General features: G+C 41.5%; 1 long non-coding RNA gene across 1 annotated transcript in view; it reads left to right on the forward strand.

Annotated features, from left to right (window-relative positions):
* The first annotated feature begins 584 nt into the window (after nucleotides 1-584).
* Nucleotides 585-15,237, forward strand: part of LOC108533756 (uncharacterized) — a 28,204-nt gene continuing 13,551 nt past the window's right edge. The window contains exon 1 of the long non-coding RNA XR_001886814.1: nucleotides 585-740. This is a non-coding gene — a long non-coding RNA (uncharacterized LOC108533756). The remainder of the gene's footprint in view (nucleotides 741-15,237) is intronic.

A 15,237-nucleotide genomic window follows, 5' to 3' on the forward strand; every position in this document is an offset into this window, starting at 1 on the left:
ATATATATATATATATATATCATGGCTATGTAGAAAATTGTTACAGGCTGGGCACAGTGGCTCACGCCTGTAATCCCAGCATTTTAGGAGGCCGAGGTAGGCGGATTACTTGAAGTTGGGAGTTTGAGACCAGTGTGGCCAACATGGTGAAACCTAGTCTCTACTAAAAATACAAATCAGCTGGGTATGGTGGCGTGCACCTGTAATCCCAGCTACTCAGGGTTCTGAGGCAGGAGAATTTCCTGAACCCTGGAGACCAAGGTTGCAGTTAACTGAGATCACACCACTGTACTCCAGCCTGGGCGACAGAGTAAGACTCCATCTCAAAAAAAACAAAAAACAAAACAAAAAAAATTGTTACATTTAAATCATGTGATCTCAGTCTTTGAAAAGCAGGCAATACTTTGTGCAGTAATTCAGTCCTTATACAGTTCTTTTAAAAAATGCCAAGAAATTTTATGTTAAACAGCATAAATTCCAAGTCAGCTTTGGATTTGTATAGATGAAGGGGAAGGGTTGTTTATGATCCACATGCGTCTGAGTTTTAATGATACTGATAATTCATAAATACCCTGGTAATTTTCAAGTACATAACCAGATTGACATGAATTAAAGTTACAGATCACATGGTGTTAACAAGTCCTGGGATGACTGATTCCTTGGAGAGGATGGACCATGGGAATGTCCGGCTTTCAGGAAAGAAGCAAGACTGCCTAGATGTCTGTGATCACAGTGAAAAGGTGAGACTGGGAAAGTAGAGGTTTCTCTGACAATGCAAGAGGCACTTTTGAACTTTTAGACTTGTAATGAAATCCTCATTTTGATCTCACATTAGTACCTGCTAGGACTGATTACTAGATATGCTATTTCTGCCTTTTGAGTACACAGTAAAATTGTAATTCTTGGCCCTCTCCCACTTCTTGGGTTGGGGTCGTGGGACCAGTTCAAGATCAAGCTTTTAATGACTGATTTGGGACTGTCCAGAGCTCTTTTTGCCTACTGTCATCATTACAGATAGCTGGTGCTTGATCGTCCTGGCTTTCAAGACAACCCATGACAGACATATAGCCCCGCAATGGATGTGTAGCACAAGCAAGAAACAAACCTTTATCATTTTAAGCCACTAAAATTTGGGGTTTGTTATTCCAAAATAGCATTGACTATCTTGACTGAGATACTCTTTAGGGAGGCTACTGAGGAGACTGCAGTCCAGTAAGTCCCCTGCCCCCTCTAGGAATTCTCTATAAGGCACGATGCTTACTTTCCATGTCGTTTTCTGAGAGTACTTATGGAGAGAGTCTTCCTCAGTCTTACTGTTTTTAAGATGGTCAATTCAAAATTAGGATTTGGTAAAGCAAGCTTCAAACCACATCCAGTTTTAATAACCAAGTTCCATGAAACATTTAAGATTGTTCTAGAAAATTCAACCTCATTTAGTCCGGAATGACATTTACTCACATGGTTGCTGCACTAGTTACAAAAAAAATAAAAGAAAAAATTAAATCATGAAACACTGCTGAACTGTTATTAAATAGTACCTAGTCCCTAATGGCAAATTCATTTTCATTTAATAACAAGTTATTGTGGCATGTAATGAAAAATAGAGTGGCATGCAAAATAAGCTGGCCTCTGTTTTCATTGACATTGTGCCAGTTTCTTGGGCGCAGAATTACAATACTATCCATCTTCATAAAGCACTCTTTAGAAGGCATTATTAAACAGCAGGAAGGAATGGCAGATGACAGTTTCATTAGTCATGACTAGGTAATCCTGGCCAATTTCTCCTGGGAATTATTAACACATTCCTAAACACCCTTTGGTTGATGGCATCCAGAAGAGGAGAGGAGGAGATTAGTTGTAAAGTCTTGGACATTATCCAAATCTGGCTACAACTTTCTTTAAGTCACAGAGCAGTCACTCTTCCCCAAGGCTCTTTGTCATGCTTCTGGGGAATGGGGCCTTCTGAGCAACCATGGACCAAGGCCTCAAAATTCTTGCCCATTGCTGAATACCCAATGAAAAGAAAAAAATCTACACCGTGTCTGCCTGGTACAAATTTAGGCTATTCTATTTGATAAATGGATTAGTCCCAAACTCATTCTTGTCTGGTTAGTGAATAGGAGCTCCAGAAGAGTGTCTTTGGGAGCCCAGTAAGTATGTAATAAACACCCTGGAATCTGACATATTCCTGTGAATCCCTGTAGCCAGGTGTCCTAAGTTAGCTAAGGATTTACGAAATCCCCCAGAGCTTGGGCACAGCCTGCAAGATTTAAAAAGATAGTTGCCGTCAACCAAGATTTTCCTAGGGTTTCTGTAAACTTCTTTCTTTTTATTTTTCTTTCTTTTTTTTTGAGATGGAGTCTCTCTCTCTCTCTGTTGCCCAGGCTGGAGTGCAGTGGTGCGATCTCAGCTCACTGTAAGGGAGGAGACCACCTCTCATATTGTCTTATGCCCAATTTCTGCCTCCAAAGAAAGAAAAGTAAAACTAAAAGGCAGAAATGAAATCCACAGGCAGACAGCCCGGCGCCGCACCCTGGGTCTGGTAGTTAAAGATCAATCCCTGACCTAATCGGTTATGTTATCTATAGATTACAGACATTGTATAGAAAAGCACTGTGAAAATCCCTATCCTGTTTTGTTTCGATCTAATTACTGGTGCATGCAGCCCCCAGTCACATACCCTCTGCTTGCTCAATCGATCAAGACTCTCTCACATGCACCCCCTTAGAGTTGTGAGCCCTTAAAAGGGACAGGAATTGCTCACTCGGGGAGCTCAGCTCTTGAGAGAGGAGTCTTGCCGATGCCCCTGGCCGAATAAACCCCTTCCTTCTTTAGCTCGGTGTCTGAGGAGTTTCGTCTGCAGCTCATCCTGCTACAACTGCAACCTCTGCCTCCTGGGTTATAGTGATTCTCCTGCCTCAGCCTCCTGTGTAGCTGGGATTACAGGAACATGCCACAACGCCCAGCTAACTTTTGTATTTTTAGGAGAGATGGGGTTTCACCATGTTGGCCAGGCTGGTCTCAAACTCCTGACCTCAGGTGATCCACGCACCTTGGTCTCCCAAAGTGCTAGGATTGTAGGCATGAACCACTGCGCCCAACCTCTGTGACCTTCTTTAATGACACTACCTTTCTGTTTCTTAGTAAGTCAGCTGGATGGGGTATTGAAGATGGCTGGCAGAGAAATGGTTTACTCTGCACATCAACAGTTTTAATTGTGGGTTAAAAACAGTGAGTAACTGTTTTTGAAACTCTTTGGGTGCTTCATGGTGTAGCAAAAGGGCTTAAGAATTAGAATGAGACTTGAGCTCAAATCATTGCCCTGCAACTTACTAGCTGTGGAACTGTGGGCAAATTAATTAAGGCCTCCCAGACTTAGTTTCCTCATCTGCAAATTAGGGATAATGATATCTATCTCATTGAGTTTTTGGAGGATTAATTAATATAATTAAGTAAAGCACTTGGCAGAGTGCTTCAATAAATATTTCTTCTTTTGTATGTTCTGTGTAAGCTATGTCCTGCTTAAAAAACAAAAGCAAATATAATCAGATTTATAGAAGAGACTTTAGTTTGAGTTGTCCATATTATCCTGCCCACCTCCCCCAACTAAATTGTAAGTTCCTGTTTTTATTTACTTTTAAAAGAAAAGCAGTGATGGCTAAATAATAATGAGCAACACTTATGTACCGCTAGATGCTGGTTTAATTCTCCTATCAACTGTATTATTATCCCCATGTTCCAGTTGAGAAAACTGAGGCACAGAGAAGTAAGTTGCCCAAGGTTACAGAAATAGTCAATTTTGTCTGCCTCCAGAGTTGGTGTTCTTTCATGTTTAACTTTTATTTTAGGTTCAGAGGTACATGTGTAGGTTTGTTACATAGGTAAACTTGTGTTATGGGGTTTGGTGCCAGATGATTTTGTCACTCAGGTACTCAACCTAATAACCAATAATTATTTTTTCTGCTTCTCTACCTTCTCCCACCCTCCACCCTCCAGTAGGCCCCAGTGTGCATTGTTCCCCTCTGTGTCCATGTGTTCCCATCATTTAGCTCCCGCTTATAAGTGAGAACATGCAGCATTTGGTTTGCTGTTTGTGCATTAGTTTGCTAAGGATAATGGCCTCCAGCTCCATCCATGTTGCTGCTTAGGACATGATCTCATTGTTTATTGTGGCTGCATAGTATTCCATGGTGTATATGTACCACATTTTCTTTACTCAGTCTACTGCTGATGGGCATGTCTTTATTATTGTGAATAGTGCTGCAATGACTATATGGGTGCATGTGTCTTTATGGTAGAAAGATTTATATCCCATGGGTATATATTCAGTAATTGGATTGCTAGATCAGATGGTAGTTCTGTTTTTAGCTTTTTGAGGAATCACCACACCGTCTTCCACAATGGTTTAACTAATTTACACTGCCACTAACAGTGTATAAGCATTCCCTTTTCCCTGCAACCTTGCCAGCATTTTTTGACTTTAATAATAGCCATTCTGACTGGTCTGAGATGGTATCTCACTGTGATTTTGATTTGCAGTTGTCTAATGAGCAGTGATACTGAGCTTTTTTTCATATGCTTTTTGACTGCATGTATGTCTTTTTTTTTTTTTTTTTTTTTTTTTTTGAGACAGAGTTCACTCTGTCACCCAGGCTGTGATCTTGGCTCACTGCAACCTCCACCTCCCAGGTTCAAGCAATTATTATGCCTCAGCCTCCTGAGTAACTGGGATTATAGATGTGTGCCACCACACCCTGCTACTTTTTGTATTTTTAGTAGAGATGGGGTTTTGCCATGTTGGCCAAGCTGGTCTTGAACTCCTGGGCTCAAGTGCTCTGCCCTGCTTGGCCTCCCAAAGTGCTGGGATTACAGGTTTGAGCCACCACGCCCAGCTATGTCTTTTTTTGCAAAGTGTCTGTTCATGTTCTTTGCCCACTTTTTAATTTTTTTCCCACATACAGTTGTTCAAGTTCCTTATAGTTGCTGGATATTAGACCTTTGTCAGATGCATAGTTTGCAAAAATTTTCTTCTATTTTGTATATTGCCCATTTACTCTGTTGGTAGATTCTTTTGCTGTGTAGAAGCTCTTAAGTTTAGTTAGATACCTATTGTCAACTTTTGCTTTTGTTGCGATTGCTTTTGGTATCTTTGTCATGCAATCTTTGCCAGTTTCTATGTCCGGAATGGTATTACCTAGGTTGTCTGGTTCCAGGGTTTTTATAGTTTTGGGTTTTACATTTAAGTCTTTAACCCATCTTGAGTTGATTTTTGTATCTGGTATAAGGAAGGGGTCTAGTTTCAATCTTCTGCATATGGCTAGCCAGTAATTCCAGCACCATTTATTCAATAAGGAGTCCTTTACCATTGCTTTCTGTCAGTTTTGCTGAAGATCAGATAGTTGTGTTGTAGATGTGGCCTTATTTCTGTGCTCTCTATTCTGCTCCATTGGTCTATGGGTCTGGTTTTTTAACCAGTACCATACCGTTTTGGTTACTGTAGCTCTGTAGTATAGTTTGAAGTCCGGTAACTTGGTGCCGTCAGGTTTGTTCTTTTTGCTTAGAATTGCCTTGGCTATTTGGGCTCTTTTTTGGTTCCATATGAATTTTAAAATGTTTTTTTCTTTTTTAAATCATATTTTAAGTTCTGGGATACATGTGCAGAATGTGCAGGTTTGTTACATAGGTATACATGTGCTGTGGTGGTTTGCTGCACCCATCAACCTGTCATCTACATTAACTATTTCTCCTAATGCTATCCCTCCCCTATCCCCCACCCCCGCCACAGGCCCTGGTGTGTGATATTCCGCCCCCTGTGTCCATGTGTTCTCATTGTTCAACTCCCACTTATGAGTAAGAACAGGTGGTGTTTGGTTTTCTGTTCCTGTGTTAGTTTGCTGAGAATGATGGTTTCCAGCTTCATCCATGTCCCTGCAAAGGACATGAACTCATCCTTTTTTTATGGCTGCATAGTATTCCATGGCATAGATGTGCCACATTTTCTTTATCCAGTCTATCATCAATAGGCCTTTGGGTTGGTTCCAAGTCTTTGCTATTGTGAACAGTCCTGCAATAAACATACATGTGCATGTGTCTCTATAACAGAATGATTTATAATCCTTTGAGCATATTCCCAGTAATGGGATTGCTGGGTCAAATGGTATTTCTGGTTCGAGATCCTTGAGGAATGACCACACTGTCTTCCACAATGGTTGAACTAATTTACACTCCCACCAACAGTGTAAAATCATTCTTATTTCTCCACATCCTCTCCAGCATCTGTTGTTTCCTGACTTTTTAATAACTGCCATTCTAACGGGCATGAGATGGTATCTCATTGTGGTTTTGACTTGCATTTCTCTAATGACCAGTGATGATGCATTTTTTTCATATGTTTGTTGGCTGCATAAATGTCTTCTTTTGAGAAGTGTCTGTTCATATCCTTCGCCCACTTTCTGATGGGGTTGTTTGTTTTTTTCTTGTAAATTTGTTTAAATTCCTTGTAGGTTCTGGATATTAGCCCTTTGTCAGACAGATAGATTGCAAAAATTTTCTCCCATTTTGTAGGTTGCCTGTTCACTCTGATGATAGTTTCTTTTGCTGTGCAGAAACTCTTTAGTTTCATTAGATCCTGTTTGTCAATTTTGACTTTTGTTGCCATTGCTTTTGGTGTTTTAGTCATGAAGTCATTGCCCATGCCTGTGTCCTGAATGGTATTGCCTAGGTTTTCTTCTAGGGTTTTTATGGTTTTAGATCTTACGTTTAAGTCTTTAATCCATCTTGAGTTAATTTTTGTATAAAGTGTAAGGAAGGGGTCCACTTTCAGTTTTCTGCATATGGCTAGCCAGTTTTCCCATTTATTAAATAGGGAATCTTTCCCTATTGCTTGTTTTTGTCAGGGTTGTCAAAGATCAGATGGTTGTAGGTGTGTGGCACTATTTCTGAGGCCTCTGTTCTGTTCCATTGGTCTATGTATCTGTTTTGGTACCAGTACCATGCTGCTTTGGTTACTGTAGCCTTGTAGCATAGTTTGAAGGCAGGTAGCATGATACCTCCAGCTTTGTTCTTTTTGCTTAGGATTGCTTGGCTATATGGGCTCTTTTTTGGTTCCATATGAATTTTAAAGTAGTTTTTTCTAATTCTGTGAAGAAAGTCAATGGTAGCTTGATGGCGACAGCATTGACTCCATAAATTACTTTGGGCAGTATGGCCATTTTCACGATATTGATTCTTCCTGTCCATGAGCATAGAATGTTTTTCCATTTGTTTGTGTCCTCTTGTTTCTTTGAGCAGTGGTTTATAGTTCTCCTTGAAGAGGTCCTTCACATCCCTTGTAGGTTGTATTCCTAGGTATTTTATTCTCTTTGTAGCAGTTGTGAATGGGAGTTCAGTCATGATTTGGCTCTCTGTTTGAGACGGAGTTTCACTCTTGTTGCCCAGGCAGGAGTGCAATGGCACGATCTCGGCTTACTGTAAGCTCCGCCACCCAGGTTCAAGTGATTCTCCTGCCTCAGCCTCCCAAGTAGCTGGGATTGCAGGCTCCCACCACCATGCCCAACTAATTTTTATATTTTTAGTAGAGACGGGTTTTCACCATGTTTGCCAGGCTGGTCTTGAACTCCTGACCTCAGGTGATTCACCCACCTTGACCTCCTAAAGTGCTGGGATTACAAGTGTGAGCCACCTGCCCCGCCTAAAATAGTTTTTTCTAGAGAGGCAGTGTTCTTAACCATCACTGCTATATTCATGATTTTTTGTTTAAGTGAATTAAATCTGGTAGACAAGGCCTGTTTAAACAGTAAGTTTCCTAAAGGCATGGATGTGTTTATAAACTGCTGTTCTAGCTTAAGCATGTCTCCCCCTCTGCATTCTGCAAAACTAAAGCCTATTCACACTGGAGTTCTGGCTCCTTCAGGAAGCCTCCGTGGCTCCATTTGCTCTGCTCTCTCAGCAGTCCTGGCCTCATCTTTTCCACCGCCCACTCAGAGCATTGGAGTCAGTCATTAATGGCTCCCGAGAAGATGAGAAAAGAGTGACAACTGAGGAGGAGGAGAGAGACACTGGCAGGGAGCACGGCTAGTGAGTAAGCAGGAGAAAGAGCAGGGGAGAAGAAAGGAAAGTGACGAGGCGGGAAAGAACTGAGGCATGGTTGCAGTCTCAAGGGGGACTTTGTTTCTTTTTTAAGTGTTCTATATCAGAAAGTCTGTTTATTGTCTGATGTTTCCCCCTGCTCTGACTTTTGTGAAACAGAGTGATGTGTTTCTGCTTTAGCCAGGATGAAATAATCTTGTTTTTAGAGATTCCTTACAGCAATTGAGTTTGTAGCAATGACAATTGTGAATTTTTTCATATTTTTTGTTTTTTCTTTGAAATCAAAGTAAGAGTATCCTTTTGTTGTTGTTGTTTGCCAGTATTTAGATGCTATTCCGATTACATATTTTCTGGTAAAAAAAAATGCTAAATTTTTTTATTCTACCTGGTGTTTAGTACCAGTTATGATGAATTTAGGATGTTTTTCTTCAGAGCTTATTACATGCCTGGCCCTTTGCAAAGCCCCATGATACAAAAATGAATGATACAAGGCCCCTCTCTGCTTTGGAGGAGCCTGTAATGTAGTAGGGGCTTCTCAGACTTGGGGGCATCCAGGGAACCTGTTAGAATCCCCCCACCTGGGGCTGGGCACAGTGTCTCACACCTGTAATACCAGCACATTGGGAGGCCGAGGCAGGTGGATCACTTGAGGTCAGGAGTTCAAGACCAGCCTGGTCAACATGGTGAAACTCCACCTCTACTAAAAATACAAAAAATTAGCCAGGTGTGGTGGCTGTAATCCCAGTTGCTCAGTAGGCTGAGGCAGGAGAATCACTTGAACCCAGGAGGCAGAGGTTGCAGTGAGCCAAGATCTTGCCACTACACTCAGCCTGGGTGACAGAACAAGGCTCTGTCTCAAAAAAAAAAAAAAAAGTCCCCGACTTGGGCTCCACTCGAGGTCAAATTCAATAGATGATTCTACTGCATCTCAGTGTTTGAGACACACTGCTTGGGGCAAGCACCATTTGTACCCTTTCTGCAATCACAAACCAGCCTTAAAGAAAGTTATCCAGGATTTCAGAGGTCCCAGAGATCCCTCAGTTACCTTCAGTTTGTATTCAGCTTCTCAAAGTGTAGGCAGGTTTCACTCTCAAGGAGGCAGCATAGATGACTCAAGCTAGAAATAGACTGGTTTATGTCACAGCCGACAAAGGGTCCGCTATTCTTGTGGAAAAGTCTAGAGGCCTAGAATTAAATTGGATCATTGGGAATCATCTTAATTTTAGAGTTTTTTTTTAATCAGAAAAGTTTGATTAGAAAAGACTGAGTTTTGGGGGCTTTTCTTGGCTCCCAACCCACATAAGGATGGGAGAAGCCTTGTCCTCTTAAGTTAAACTTTCACATCTGTGGAAATGCCAAATATAATAAGTTCATAAGTGAGTTTATTATACAGAATATATTTTTGTTCTTCTAAACTCATAAATTTAGAATTAAAAAAATTTAAATTTAAAAAATTAAAAAAATTTTAACTTTGATTTTAAAAAAAGATCAAGCGTGGTGGCTCGTGCCTGTAATCCCAGCACTTTGGGAGGCTGAGGCCGGTGAATCACCTGAGGTCAGGAGTTTGAGACCAGCCTGGCCAACATGGTGAAACCCCATCTCTACTAAAAATGCAAAAATTAGCCGGGTCTAGTGGTGCATATCTGTAGTCCCAGCTACTCAGAAGACTGAGGCAGGACAACCACCTGGGAGATGGAGGTTGCAGTCAGCCGAGATTGCACCACTGCACTCCAGCCTGGGCGACAGAGCAAGACTCTGTTCTCAAAAAAACAAAACAAAACAAAACAAAACAAAAAATCTCTAAATTCCAGTTGGTCTCCCCTTCATGGCTTTAAATTTCTGGAAACTTTATCTGACGATATTTACATTCCCACCTTATTTTTCCCCCCAAAAATAAAATAAAACCAATGGCTCAGATGGCCAGCTTTTCGTTTCCAGGTAACTTGAGTGAGGTCAACAGGTTGAATTTTGCTTCACACAGTTTTAATCGAGTCAATCTGAAAAAATACAAGCAGGATTGTGCAACAGTAGAGATTCGTGTGTGTGTGTGCGTGTGTGTGTGTTGGGAAAGTTGGAAACATTTTTGTAGAGCAGTGAGTAATTCATAGAGAAGCTGGTTGGTAATATCTTTACATTGTATTTGAACTTATTTCAACAAGCCATTTTGAATACTGACTGTGACCATGCCCCTTATTTCAGGGCCATAGACATAGTTTCCCTATGTAAAATGCAAGTTCCTCAACTTGTTCTTATCTTCCAGAAAAGGGCAAGGGAGTGGGTAAGTGGGGATAGCCAAGCAGGTGGAATTTAGAAGAAATTATCCAACTCTGCAAGTTAAAGCCATGTGACTTTGGCACAATAAAGATGAAGTCCAGTGAGACTGGCTGGAGAGCTGGACATGGAAGTAAATGTACACAATAATTCAATATGGATTATGTAAGCATTGCAAAGGGAAGGCAAGAATTATTCAATCAATGGTTTTGTCTGTCTGCAAAGATTGAAATTAGGGGAAAAAGCACTTTAGATTCCTACTTTAACTATATTCTGAAATGAGTTTAACCTTGCACTTGTTAATGGTTCCTTAACCATCTCTCTTTCCATCGGCCCGTGTTCAGGACCCCACTCACACCCCATACTGAGTCAGTCAGTCAGTGCTAGCATGCTTCATTACAAGTACGTAATCACCACTGCTACCCAGCTGAGGATGACCTGGGAACTAACTTGGCTGAGTTCTAGAGTTGATGGGGAATGTGGGTAAAAGAAATTATAAGCTTATCAAACATAAACTTACAGGAAACCAAAGAGGGTAATCACATTTATGATCTGCAAAGAAAGGAGGAGTTGGGGGAACCCTAAGCTACTCCATCACCCTAATTTCTAAGAGCACACCTGGCATACGGTAGGTGCTAAACAAATGGTGGTGGACTCAGTGACATTTGTGTCTGTGCTTTCCTGGCTAGACCACGGTGCTGATGGATTTGGGTTGTGGCTCTTGTTGCCTGACCCTGGCCTGACCTGGGAGCTCCTTAAAGTAGCCTATAAAGAGTGTTCACATTCAAAGTCCTCCTGGGAGCATTTCCTGATATTTCAAAATAGGATTCAGGAGCAAGAGGAGCAAAGCTGAGGCTTAATGCAGCATGTTAAAGACACAGGCAGAAGGACATGGCCAAAATCAACTCAGAGGCTTCCAAATGAGGGGATAGCTGCTGCCTCTGGCAGGGAACATTCCTTCCCCTCCCCCTTTCCTCCAGGTAATGGCACAAAAGATACTCAAGCGAACGAGGGGTGAGAACTGGGCATGAATCTTCCTTTCTCAAACTGGTTGGACAGGCATTCACCAGGTTTTGCTTCCTGTATCTACCCAGAAGACTTAGTCTCAGGCCAGTCTCTCCTTTGCCTGGGGTGTAAATCCAGGGGTTTTGGATCCCAAGTTGGAAGAGGTGGATGGGGAACACATGTTTTCCAAACGCCTGCAGCGCTGGTTGATCTTGGCTAGGGAGTGATTATTTGCTGATGGTGATGGGGAGAGGGGACCGGGAAGAAAGTTCACTTCTCATTCTTTAGTGATGTGTAAATGTATTGCCATTGGCTCTCATTAGGTAGCTCTAAGCCAGTGACGGAAAAATGTTTTCATTGGCAGGAAAACACGTTTTACATCCACGTACATGCATATCTACTTTTTGGCAGATGCAGAAACTTTGTGGCTTAGACTCTCTTCCTATTCCTCTGTTTGTTGGCTCTCACCAATGACTTAAGGCCTCACTCAGTGCCTGTCTCCTACAATAAGTTTTTCTTGACAACTCCAGTCCACACTGCTTTCTCCGTGAGCATGGCTCTTGTTGCCATGATCATCTTCACCACAATCAGAGTAGATTTCCTGGAAAGGAGCTTGAGCTTTAGGACCTGCTAGTTATAACAACGACTTCCAAGATCCCAGAAGCACCTTTCCATGGGTTCACATGGTCACATGCTTTTGGTAAAAATGTAAAAGTAAGATTTTAACTGTCATAAGCTAAGGATACTGTTGACACTGATTGCCCTTGCATCACTTTTCCCTTGAGGAGTTGTGTGGGAATGGAGAGACCATCAGCATTTTGGGGAATCCAGCTAAGGAGAAGTTGAGTTGGAGATTTATTTGTTTTGGGTCGAGTGGAATCTATACATATGGTTCACACGTCCATGTAGAGTCAAGAAATTGTTGGTTATTCTAGGGTATTCTAGGCTTCCAGGAACCCTCTTGCTCAGTGGATGCTCAGTGGCATCATGGGTCTTTTATGATTTAAATATTTCCTATGATGCCTGACACTAGAAGCATGTGGGAGTGAAGAAGCAAGAGTTGAAATGTTGTAGAATGAGAAGCTAGTCTGTGGAATGTTGTTTCAATCATCAGCTGTACACAATTATGAGTGAAATGTTTGGTTCTCATAGATATCTAGTCAAGACAGAAATTATCTTCAGGAAAATACTCAGAAATGTGGTATATACAATTATAAAGTGCCATACTATCATACTTTTAAAGTAGGAATTAAAGCAAAATAGAATTGATTAGAATTCTCGTGTTTGCAGAGCACAAAGATGTAGCAATACTATAAACTGTGAAGTATCATTTTTATGTATGCCAAACTGCATTTTATGTCTACCAACATATTGAATCAGTCTTAGCATATCTGATATAACTTGTCCTGATGAAACCTGGCAACACCAGACAAAAAGACATTCAAATGCACTAAAATCGCAGCAAAATACCCTAAGTGTTCCTGTCACAAAGCTCCCAAGCTTATTCATCCATAAGTTATTGTACACAGCATAGGAGGAATTCAATTAAACAATTATGTAGCTCTATCCAATATAATGGCATTTTAAAATGCATTTGAATTGCTTTGTCTTCTTTCCTTGAAAATGATATTACACAGTTGTTATGTGAAGAGATGATCATGTGAAAAGTATGCAGCCAAAGAATAGGAAAAAATATTGTAGAGGTTATGTCACTTTTCAGGATTTTGTTATAGTTGTGGTATTTATCACTTTTCAAAAATGTGTGGTGGGGTACGGTGGCTCACGCCTGTAATCTCAGCCCTTATGGAGACAGAGGTGGGTGTATCGCTTCAGCTCAGGAGTTTGAGACCAGCCTGGGCAACTTGGCAAAACCCTGCCTCTACAAAAAATACAAAAATCAGCCAGTTGCAGCGGTGGGCACCTGTGGTCCCAGCTACTTGGGAGGCTGAGGTGGGAGGATCACTTGAGCCTGGGAAGTGGAGGTTGCAGTGAGCCATGATAATGCCACTGTGCTCCAGCCTGGGTGACAGAGTGAGATCCTTTCTCAAAAAAAAAAAGAAAAAAAAAAAAAGGAGCAAAATGTGTAATTTGATATGATTTCATATATCAATATAAATAAACTTTCACTCTTTTTTTGAGATAGGGTCTCCCCCTGTAGCCCAGGCTGGAAAGCAGTGTTGTGATTATAGCCCACTGTAGCCTCCAACACCTGGGCTCAAGTGATCCTCCCACCTCAGCCTCCCAGCTAGCTAGACTATCCCACACCCAGCTAATTTTTCTAACTTTTTTGTAGAGATGGGGCATCACTATGTTGCACAGGCTGGTCTTGAACTCCTGAGCTCAAGCAAGCCTCCTGAATCGGCCTCCCAAAGTGCTGGGATTACAGGTGTGAACCACTGCACCTGGCCATAAATATTTGCTTTTATATGTAATTTTGTACTTCTATTTTGAATTCTTATCCTTAGAGTCTCCTTCCCCCATGAACAAGCTTCAAAACCCACCATTCCTGAATTAGCCTTTGACCACAGTTGCGTAGTATTTTATGCTCTGATATTATTCTTATAAAAAATATTGAATTTAAAAGCGTGATAGTTTATGCCTGGGGACAGAATTTTCAACAATACAGAGCTTTGTGTGGAAAGTAAATAGTGTAGTCTCCAAGCACGACTGACTCCCCAGGGGTCACCACTGTTGGTCTGATGTCATTCTATTCTCCTTTTTCTTGAGCCAGTTCATTGTGATTAAGTGTGACTTTGGAGCGAGCTACCTGAGTTGACTTCTGCCTCTGCCCCTGTGGCCTTGGGAAAACTACCAAATCTATTAGTGCCTCCTCTTAAAGGAAGGATGTAATTGTCCTGATGAAAACCTTGTCCTGTCTCGTGGGGGTGCTAGGAGGACAGTTTAGGGCTTAGAAGAGCATCCAACTTGCTGTACTCATTTTATGTTAGTTTCATTTGGAAAATGCATATATTAGCATTTCTTTGCAGATACTTCATGTGCCTAAGTATACTGGTCCTCCTCTCTCAAGACTGTAAACTCAAGGGTTGGAACTAATGGAAAACATCTTGAACATCGCCACCTAATTCCTCAGAAATGTGTGGATGTGAGCGCCATCTAGCTGCATTATCGGTGGTTCTACTATGACCACCAGGCACCATTCAGCTAACGTGGCTGTTCTGGCTCAGCAGTTGTTGGATTTGTCAGGAACTGGAGGATGACAGTGGTGTGACCAGCATATCACGAGGCACTCAGGAGAAGTTAGCGATCCAGTGAAATGAAGAGTATCTCTGAAATGAGATGAGATGGAAGGCCACATCCACGGAACATAGAATAGTTTGAGATTTATACAAAACTTGAAGCAGCACAAAGCAAAAGCTGTCTCCGTGTCCTATTGTAAAGGCACTCAGGGCCAGGCATGGTGTCTCACGCCTGTAATCCCAGTACTTTGGGAGGCCAAAGCAGGAGGTTCACTTGAGGCCAGGAGTTTGAGACCGACCTGGCCAACATAGTGAGACCCTGTCTCTACAAAAAATAGAAAAATTAGCCAGGTACGGTTGGTGTATGCTTGTAGTCCCAGCTGCTTGGGAGGCTGAGGGAAGAGCATCACTTGAGCCCAGGATTCTGAGGCTTTAGTGAGCTCTGGTTGTACCACTGCATTCCAGCCTGGGTGACAGAGCAAGACCCTGTCTCAAAAAAAAAAAAAGAAAAAAGAAAAAAGAAAAAAAAGAAAAGAAAAAAAGAAAAAGAAGAAGAAGATAAAAAGAGAGAAGAAAAAAAATCACTCAGAAGTGTCACTAAAATGTGGTTTTCAAGAAAGGCATGGTAAAAAATGTGAAAAGGGAGTGGATAGCCATGAAACCTTTCCAAGATAAC

This window comes from Rhinopithecus bieti, unplaced genomic scaffold (assembly GCF_001698545.2).
Source record: "Rhinopithecus bieti isolate Rb0 unplaced genomic scaffold, ASM169854v2 scaffold_11842, whole genome shotgun sequence".
NCBI classification, from domain to species: domain Eukaryota; kingdom Metazoa; phylum Chordata; class Mammalia; order Primates; family Cercopithecidae; genus Rhinopithecus; species Rhinopithecus bieti.